The 10,169-nt window shown below is 45.5% G+C and overlaps 1 pseudogene; it reads right to left on the reverse strand.

Moving 5' to 3' along the window:
- Positions 1 to 5,046: 5,046 nt before the first annotated feature.
- Positions 5,047 to 10,169, reverse strand: part of LOC105001200 — a 25,576-nt pseudogene continuing 20,453 nt past the window's right edge.

A 10,169-nucleotide genomic window follows, 5' to 3' on the forward strand; every position in this document is an offset into this window, starting at 1 on the left:
ATTTCCTTCATCAGTGTTTTATAGTTTTCTATATTTAGGTCTTGTGTTTCTTTAGATAGATATATTCCTAAGTATTTTATTCTTTTTGTTGCAATGGTGACTGGAATTGTTTCTTTAATTTCTCTTTCTGTTTTCTCATTGTTAGTGTATAAGAATGCAAGGGATTTCTGTGTGTTGATTTTATATCCTGCAACTTTACTATATTCATTGATTAGCTCTAGTAATTTTCTGGTGGAGTCTTTAGGGTTTTCTATGTAGAGGATCATGTCATCTGCAAAGAGTGGAAGTTTTACTTCTCTTTTTCCAATCTGGATTCCTTTTATTTCTTTGTCTGCTCTGATTGCTGTGGCAAAAACTTCCAAAACTATGTTGAACAGTAGTGGTGAGAGTGGGCACCCTTGTCTTATTCCTGACTTTACGGGAAATGCTTTCAATTTTTCACAATTGAGGATAATATTTGCTGTGGGATTATCATATATGGCTTTTATTATGTTGATGTATGTTCCTTCTATGCCTGATTTCTGGAGGGTTTTATCACAAATGGATGTTGAATTTTTTCAAACGCTTTCTCTACATCTATTGAGATAATCATATGGGTTTTATTCTTTCAATTTATTAATGTGGTGTATCACAATTATTGATTTGTGAATATTGAAGAATCCTTGCATCCCTGGGATAAAGCCCACTTGGTCATGATGTATGATCTTTTTAATATGTTGTTGGATTCTGTTTGCTAGAATTTTGTTAAGGATTTGTGCACCTGTGTTAATCAGTGATATTGGCCTGCAGTTTTCTTTTTTGTGTGGCATCTTTGTCTGGTTTTGGTATTAGGGTGATGGTGGCCTCATAAAATGAGTTTGGCAGTTTACCTTCCTCTGCAATTTTCTGGAAGAGTTTGAGTAGGATAGGTGTTAGCTCTTCTCTAAATTTTTGGTAGAATTCAGCTATGAAGCCATCTGGTCCTGGGCTTTTGTTTGCTGGAAGATTTCTGATTACAGTTTCAATTTCCATGCTTGTGATGTGTCTGTCAAGATTTTCTCTTTCTTCCTGGTTCAGTTTTGGAAACTTGTACTTTTCTAAGAATTTGTCCATTTCTTACAAGTTGTACATTTTATTGGCATATGCTATGCTAAGTCACTTCAGTCATGTCCGGCTCTGTGTGACCCCATGGACGGCAGCCTACCAGGCTCCCTTGTCCCTGGGATTCTCCAGGCAAGAACACTGGAGTGGGTTGCCATTTCCTTCTCCAATGCATGAAAGTGAAAAGTGAAAGTGAAGTCGCTCAGTCGTGTCCAACTCTTAGCGACCCCATGGACTGCAGCCTACCAGGCTCCTCCATCCATGGGATTTTCCAGGCAAGAGTACTGGAGTGGGGTGCCATTGCCTTCTCCGTATTGGCATATAGTTGCTGATAATAGTCTCTTATGATCCTTTGTATTTCTGTGTTGTCTGTTGTGATCTCTCCATTTTCATTTCTAATTTTGTTGATTTGATTCTTCTCCATTTGTTTCTTAATGAGTCTGGCTAATGGTTTGTCAATTTTATTTATCTTCTCAAAGAACCACCTTTTAGTTTTGTTGATTTTTGCTATGGTATCTTTTCTTTTTCATTTATTTCTGCCCTAATTTTTAAGATTTCTTTCCTTCTACTAACCCTGGGGTTCTTCATTTCTTCCTTTTCTAGTTGCTTTAGGTATAAAGTTAGGTTTTTATTTGACTTTTTCTTATTTCTTGAGGTATGCCTGTAGTGCTATGAACTTTCCCCTTAGCACTGGTTTTATGGTGTCCCATAGGTTTTGGGTGTTGTGTTTTCATTTTCATTCATTTCTATGCATATTTTGATTTCTTTTTTGATTTCTTCTGTGATTTGTTGGTTATTCAGCAGCGTTATTTAATAGCTTTTTTCCCCCCTGTAATTGACATCTAATTTTACTGCATTGTGATCAGAAAAGATGTTTGGAATGATCTCAGGTTTTTTTAATTTACCAAGACTAGATTTATGGTCCAGAATGTGATCTATCCTGGAGAAGGTTCCATGTACACTTGAGAAAAAGGTAAAATTCATTGTTTTGGGGTGAAATGTCCTATAAATATCAATTGGGTCTAACTGGTCCATTGTATCATTTAGGGTTTGTGTTTCCTTGTTAATTGGCAGTTTTAAGTTCAGAGAAATAAGTGAATTGCTCAGGCCACATTATTCATCAGCCATGGAGAAAGGATTCAGTCACCACCTAGGCAATGTCAAGGTCACCATTTTCCCACAGCAGGATTGCACTTCTTGCGAGACTTCTTGGGCTCCTCCCCAAGACTGCTGCAGATAGCTGTGCAGGTTGAACCTCACCCACAGGAGAACTGCTCACATCTATCCCCTCCCCAACTGATCTGTTGTTCCCTGATCCCTGCAGATGTTTCCACCAGAGAAGATGCTCTTTCTTCCTGTTCACCAAGGTGCCTGGCAGGCTCACAGCACCTCAACCCAGTCCATGCACAATCAAACTATTTCTCATAATATTACTTTATGACATTGGTTATCAGGGTTGCAGTCTGTGATCTACTTCCTAGTAGTCAGTAGTTTTTTCCTAGTGTTGGTGGTGTTGTTCAGTTGCTAAGTCATGTCTAACTCTTTGTGACCCTATCAACTGTAGTACCCCCAGGCTTCCCTGTCCTTCACCATCTCCCTGAGTTTGCTTAAACTCATGCCCATTGAGTTAGTGATGTCATCCGACCATCTCATCCTCTGTCACCCCCTTCTCCCTTTGCCCTCAATCTTTCCCTGCATCAGGGTCTTTATCAGTGAGTTAGCTCTTCGCATCAGGTAGCCAAAGTATTGGAGCTTCAGCTTCAGCATCAGTCCTTCCAATGGATATTCAAGATTGATTTCTTTTCGGATTGACTGATTTAATCTCCTTGCAGTCCAAGGGACTCTCAAGAGTCTTCTCCAACACTGCAGTTCAAAAGCATCAATTCTTCAGTGCTCAGCCTTCTTTACGTTCCAACTCCCACATCCATACATGACTACTGGAAAAACCATAGCTTTGACTAAACAATGCACATCATGAAATACCCTTCCTGCCCTTGTTGTCTGTGCTCCACAAAGGTGGGGATTTTGTGCTATTTCCAAGTTCTTGCACAAGCAGCTGCCTGATAAACACTAAATAAACTATGAAGTAAGTTATTGTACACCTCAGATTTGTCCCTGAATGTCTGTACTGTGATGGGTTAAATTGTGTCCTGTCCCAAATTCAGATATTAAAATTGCAACCCCCAGTGACCATGTTTGAAAATAAAGTCTTTGCAGATTTAATTCTTTAATCAAGGACTTGAGAGTGAGTCCCTAATCCAGTTTGACCGGTGTCCTCACAAGGAGTGGAAATTTGGACACAGGCCTTTGGAAGATGAAGGCACACAACAAGTGATGCTTCTACAACACAATGAAGGGCAAAGATGGCCCGTTCATCTCCAGAAGCTGGGACAGAGGTGTGGGACATAGTATCCCACACAGACTCAGAAGGCAGCTTCCCTACTGACCCTTTGATCTGGCCTTTTCTATGGCTTAACACACCCAGTTTGTGGCTCTCTGTTACTGTAACCACGGGAAACCATTATGTGAATATCTGTTGATGATTGATCACTTTCTAGGTCAGGTATAACTTGCACACAATTCCAAATAGTGAATTGTTATCATATGTTTTATCATATTAAACATGTATTGTGTAGGAACCCTGGCAATAAAGAAAAGCCAGTGAAGCACTGATACAAAATTCCATATAGTGGCTACCTTACATGGTGGGGTGTGTGAGATCCTGATGCAGTGTGATGTGGCATCATAGAAGGCTTCTAATGTACTAGAAAATTTACCAATTCTGGACATTCTTCTAAACATGATTGCACAGAATGCATCTTTCATGTCTGCCTTTCTTCACTATGTACAATGTTGGGAGATTCTTTGTTCTTCTTAGGTGGTGTAACGTTATGACCAACCTAGATAGCATATTAAAAAGCAAAGACATTACTTTGCCAACAAAGGTCTGTCTAGTCAAAGCTTTGGTTTTTCCAGTAGTCATGTATAGATGTGAGAGTTGGACTATAAAGAAAGCTGAGTGTCAAAGAATTGATGCTTTTGAACTGTGGTGTTGGAGAAGACTCTTGAGAGTCCCTTGGACCACAAGGAAATCCAATCAGTCCATCCTAAAGAAATCAGTCCTGAATATCCATTGGAAGGACTGATGCTGAAGCTGAAACTCCAATACTTTGGCCACCTGATGAAAGAACCTACTCATTTGAAAAGACCCTGATGCTGGAAAAGATTGAAGGCAGGAGGAGAAGGGAATGACAGAGGATGAAATAGTTGGATGGCATCACTGACTTGATGGACATGAGTTTATGTAAGCTCCGGGAGTTGGTGATGGACAGGGAAGCCTGGCGTGCTGCAGTCCATGGGTTTACAAAGAGTCAGACATGACTGAGTGACTGAACTGAACTGTGGTGTCTACCTACATATCCAGACTATGCTGTGTGCAGTAGATAAAGAAAAGATAAACAAGTCAGAGCCAATTGACAAGGAAGGAGGAGCAGAGGAGGCACCTGACCCAGCCATGAATCTGAGGGAGCCTGACTAGGAGCTGGTCCAGATGAAGATCAAAGGCAAACCAGGTGGAGGGGGGAGCACTGGTAAACGCTGGGAGGCAAGAAGTAGCCTGGGGTTCACAGGAGTAAATGGGTGTGCAGTGTAATGCACACCATGGAGGGTATCACAACCCCTCAGGGTACACATGCAAATCTTGGGTTCATCTAGACCTGGGTGACGTGTGTGGTCTTGAACACACATGTGCACAAACATTCACACAGCCATGCACACATAGACACACACACTCGTGTGGAGCCCTGGCAGATGGAAACTGAACTGGAACTTAGAGTCTACAACCTTCTTTGGTTGATTCAGGAAGACTGAGACCCGGAGAAGGAGGATGGTCAGCTCCAGGTCACACAGGCCTTAGGGGCAGAGCTGGGGTCTGGCTGAGGGTTAGGATGGGGACCCAGAGCATGGTCAGGACCAGGGCATCTGAACCTCTGTGGCCGTGAGGGTCCTGCGTGAGGAAGATACACAGGTCCAGCGGTGCATCTTCCTCACGTCTCAGGTCCCTGTGAGCCAGTGCTCCTCCACAGACACCACAGAGCCCAGTCCCCGCAGCACAGACTGCAGGACAGAGCACAGGGAGGGGTGAGCACCCGGACCGCAGATCTGAGCAGAGAACCCGACAGCAACACGGCAGCCGCACCAGGGCCCAGGGCCCAGCATCCCCCACATTCATTGTAGTGCAAGTCCCTGCAGGAGGCGGGGCAGTCCCATTTTACAGATGAGGAACTGAGGCTGGAAGGAGCTGCTCCCAAGTGCCGAGCTGGATCAGCACTCCCAGCAGGTTACAGGCATGTCGAGCCATTCCAACACTGAATGCCTGTCTCTCCGCAATGGTCTCTGGAGCCCTGCATGGTCCTGGGATGATGTCAGTTGTGTTCTGCATCCCCTTTTCCCGAATGAGCATTAAACCAGCCTCCATGCTGAGAGGGGAGGTGGGTGAACACTCCTGGGAAGGAAGGACAGGCAGCTGCCCTGAGGGCAGGGGTTGTCCTGCAGGAGCTTTCCTGAGCGGGGGGAGGGGAGGCAAGGAGGGCAGGCTCCCTGTGCTGCTACCATCTGCCCTCTGCCTTTACATCTGCTCCTGAGGGCCGTGCTTGCTTGAGAGGACAGAAATCGGGGTCTGGGACACTGACACCCATCAGGTGTGCCAGGTGCCAGGCACCTGTGTGCACACAGTCCCGCCCCAGCCTCTCAGCATCCCTGTGGGCAAAGACTCTCTCCTCCCCATCTACAGGTGAGGAGACAGGCCCAGAGCTCAGGGGCCCATGAAGCCCAGAGGGGGCACCCAGACTCGCCCCTGGACTGTGTGACTCTGATCACTCACTAGGGAATCTGTGCAAGAATCTGTTCACTTTCTTATTAAGCATGTAACTTCTGTGTTGTGTAAGAAGTACTACAAGAAAAAATGATAAACAAAATACATGTGTGCTACATGATGGTAAATTCAGAAGGCCACCGTGAGGCAGGGTGAGGGACCCCCAGGTTCCTTTGTGAGACCACCCTGATGTGGTGTTTGCCAGGTACCATCTGAGTCTGGGTAGTCACACCAGGGTTTGTCTCCTGAGGGTGCCTCCTCCTGGGGCCTGATTCAGTGTGTTGGAGCAGGACACAGGAGGGGCAGGTGACCTGCAGTTTCACCGTCACAGGCCGAGACAGCACGGGGTCCTGGTCCACCTCATACAGGTGCTGGAGCTGCAGCAGGATGCAGCGGAGGTCTGCCTTGGCCTCGTGCTTTTGGTCTTAGGGACAGAAGGAAGGTGGCATGAGGACAGTCTCGGCCTGGCACTTTACACTCTCACCTCCATTTCACATCTTCCCCCTCCCTTGCAGGCAGCTAACACAGCCCCACTTCACAGATGAGAAAAACAAGGCTCAGAGAGGGGTGGGCACTTGCCCAGACACACAGCTGAAGTGCATAAAGAAGAAGCAGGGAGGATTCCAATCCAAGCGCAACCAAAGTGGTCACCTCCCACCACCCACACTGAGGCTGGCGCTGAAGTCTGGAAAGTCTTCGTTCTTATTCACTGGTGAGGTCCTCATTGGGCCTGTCCCTCCAGCCTCCTGTTCTCTGGAAGATTCTCTCTGCTCCAGCCCCTGTGAAGGGGGGTGTGGCCTTGTAACCCTGAAGATGAGGCACCATCACAAATGTGACTGTACAGAGTACAGTAACTGTGCACAGTCACTGCGGTGTTATTTCTGCCACCGAGACATAGGAAACGTGTTATAATACAGCCTCCATCTGCTGGTCCTTTAAGACCAGATGAGAAGGGCCATCCTGCCGATCCCACAGAACACGGGGACAAAATGACCTGTGCTGTGGGAGGACAGTGATGCTGTGGGCTCCTTGTTACTGCAGCCTAAGAGGCCTGCAAATTCTCTTCTCTCCATTCGTAGAGCCGAGGTTAGGGACTGGAGCTCTAGAATCAGGGAAGGACTTCTCGGTGCAGAACATGAAGTTGACGAGGATAATGGTGATGAAGATGGTGGTGACGACAACGATGGCAATGATCATGCTGATGGTGGTTCCTTGAGGTTTCAAGCAACAGGAGAGGCAGCAGGCCTCACGGCATCCCTTGTGTGGCTGTGGCTCCCCTGGTTCAGTCTATACCAATCTCTCTCTAACGGGATGGACTTGACCAGCCCAGCTACTTTCGTCTACAGAGTTGAGCCACACTCAGCATCATCCCTCTATCAGAGACAAAGATGACCTTTGGCCTCTGCCTCATTTTCCTCCTCCTCATTCCACAGACACTTACACTGGAGGGTGATAGCCCTTGGTGGGTCTCTGAGAGCAGAAGGGTGGCTGAGGCAAAGTGAGCCATGCCATTGAGACACATGCAGTGTAACAGAGCAGGTACGGTGGAGCAAACGCCTTGGTGATATGAATAATGGATACCTGGCAGTTGTTTCCTCCTCCAGGAAGCCGTCCCTGATCACCTGCTATGGGCTTCCCTCTGTACACAGTCACTGCATCTGATGTTATCCAGACCAACCTTGTTCCTGCTTGCTGAATGACCTGCCTCCCTGTGGGCCTCAGACCCCTCATTGGGCAGATAAGGAAACCGTGTGACCTCACAGAGCCTGGATGACTCTGAGGAGGGTCCTTTGTCTGGTGAAGGGTTGGGGGACCAGGGTTGACATGTGGAGGCAGGAGTGAGTCTGGACACCTGAACACCTGCAGCACCTTTCTGGAGAGTCCACAGGTGCTCTATGTGGCTTGAGCTGTACTTCCAGCCGGGGATGCTGAGGATCTGCAGGTGGACCCTTGGGGGCAGCGTCACAGCCTCTTGCTTCCAGGGACCTGAGCCATGCTGGGCAGTCTCTGCAAAGCAGATGGACAACAAGGAGAGGCTTTGGGCCAAACTCTCCTCCTGATACTCACAGCTTGCCACACTAAGTCCCCCACTTCATCTGATCTCACTCGCTCCCACCTGTGGCCCACACAGCAGGCAGCCTGAAGCACCTGTTGGTGCAAAATCCCCAGCCTGCCTTGAATCAAACATCCTCATGTGTAGAATGAGGTTGGACCACTGCCTGACACTGTACTCAAAGAGTAACCCAAGTTAAGCAAAGACTTGATTGTAACTCCTGGAACTATAAGGGCTTCCCTGGTAGCTCAGCTGGTAAAGAATCCACTTGAAATGCAGGAGACTCCAGTTCAATTCCTGGGTTGGGAAGATCCACTGGAGAAGGAATAGGCTACCCACTCCACTATTCTTGGTCTTCCCTGGTGGTTCAGCTGGTAATCTGCCCGCAATGCAGAAGACCTGGGTTCAATCCCTGTGTTGGGAAGATCCCACGCAGAAGGGAACAGCTACCCACTCCAGTATTCTGGCCTGGAGAATTTCATGGACTGTATAGTCCAAGTGTTCACAAAGAGTAGGACATGTGAAACTATAAAACCTCCAGAAGAAAATGTGTGCAGTAAATTATTCATCATTGGTATTGATGATGAGTTTTTGGATTGGCACCACGTGGAAAGGGATAAACAAGAACAATCAAGAAGCAGACTACATCAAACTAAAAGCTTCTGCACAGCAAAGAAATACCATAAATAAAGACAACCTATGAAAGGAGAGAAAATATTTGCAAGCCATAAATCTGAAAAGGGTTAATATCCAAAATATATAAAGAACACATACAAATCAGTAGTAATAATGCAAACAAGTCAGGTAAAAAATGGACAGAGGTCTTGAAAAGACATTTGTCCAAGGAAGACATGGAGATGCCAACAGACGGACAAAGATGCTGAACAAATCAAACCAGACAGAGGTACACCCTCACAACTATTAGAACAGCTATTGTTTATGAGAAAAGAAACAACTAATGTACATCAGGATAAGGAGAAAAGGAGACATTCATGCACTGTTGGCTTGAATGTAAATTGGCCCAGCCATGATGAAAACAGTATGGAGATTCCCCCCAAAATTAATAATAGAGCTGATTCAGCCATCCCCTCTCTTCATATTCAAAGGCAACAAAAATGCTATTTTGAAAAGACTTTTGTATCCTCATGTTCACTGCAGCATTATTTATAATAGTCAAGGTGTGGAATCAACCAATCATCAATGGATGATCAGATCAATAAAACATGGTATACGTACACAGTGTTATTCACCATCCAAAGAGAAAATCCTGCCATTTGCAGCAACATGGGTGGAACTTGAGGGCATTATGCTCAGGGAAACAGTCAGACAGAGGAAGATGAAATACAGTATGGTGTCATGCGTACATGAATTAACGGAAAAGAGAAAATATGTGAAAAATGGGTTCATGTACAGAGAGAACAGATTGGTGGGTGCCAAAAACAGGAGAGTAGGGTGGATGCATGATGGAGGCTGTAAGGTACAAATTGCCATCTACAAAGTTAGAAGGTTGTAAGGTTACAGTGTACAGAATGGCAGCTGTTGTGAGCAATACTCTATTGTTGATTTGAAAGTTGTTAAAGGCTATGGTTTTTCCAGTGGTCATGTATGGATATGAGAGTTGGACTGTGAAAAAAGCTGAGTGCCGAAAAATTGATGTGGTTTTTTTTTTTTTTTAATTGGAGGCTAATTACTTTACAATATCTTATTGGTTTTGCCATACATCAACATCAATCTGCCACAGGTGTACACGTGTTCCCAATCCTGAGTCCCCCCTCCCACCTCCCTCCCCATACCATCCCTCTGGGTCATACCAGTGCACCAGCCCTAAGCTTCCTGTATCCTGCATCGAACCTGGACTGGCAATTCGTTTCTTATATAATATTATACATGTTTCAATGCCATTCTCCCAAGTCATCCCCACCCCCTCCCACAGAGTCCAAAAGACTGTTCTATACATCTGTGTCTCTTTTGCTGTCTCACATACAGGGTTATCATTACCATCTTTCTAAATTCCATATATATGTGTTAGTATACTGTATTGGTGTTTTTCTTTCTGGCTTACTTCACTCCTTATAATTGGCTCCAGTTTCATCCACCTCATTAGAACTGATTCAAATGTATTCTTTTTAATGGCTGAGTAATACTCCATTGTGTATATGTACC

Source organism: Bison bison, unplaced genomic scaffold (assembly GCF_000754665.1).
Source record: "Bison bison bison isolate TAMUID 2011002044 unplaced genomic scaffold, Bison_UMD1.0 scf7180017864379, whole genome shotgun sequence".
Classification (NCBI taxonomy): Eukaryota; Metazoa; Chordata; class Mammalia; order Artiodactyla; family Bovidae; genus Bison; species Bison bison.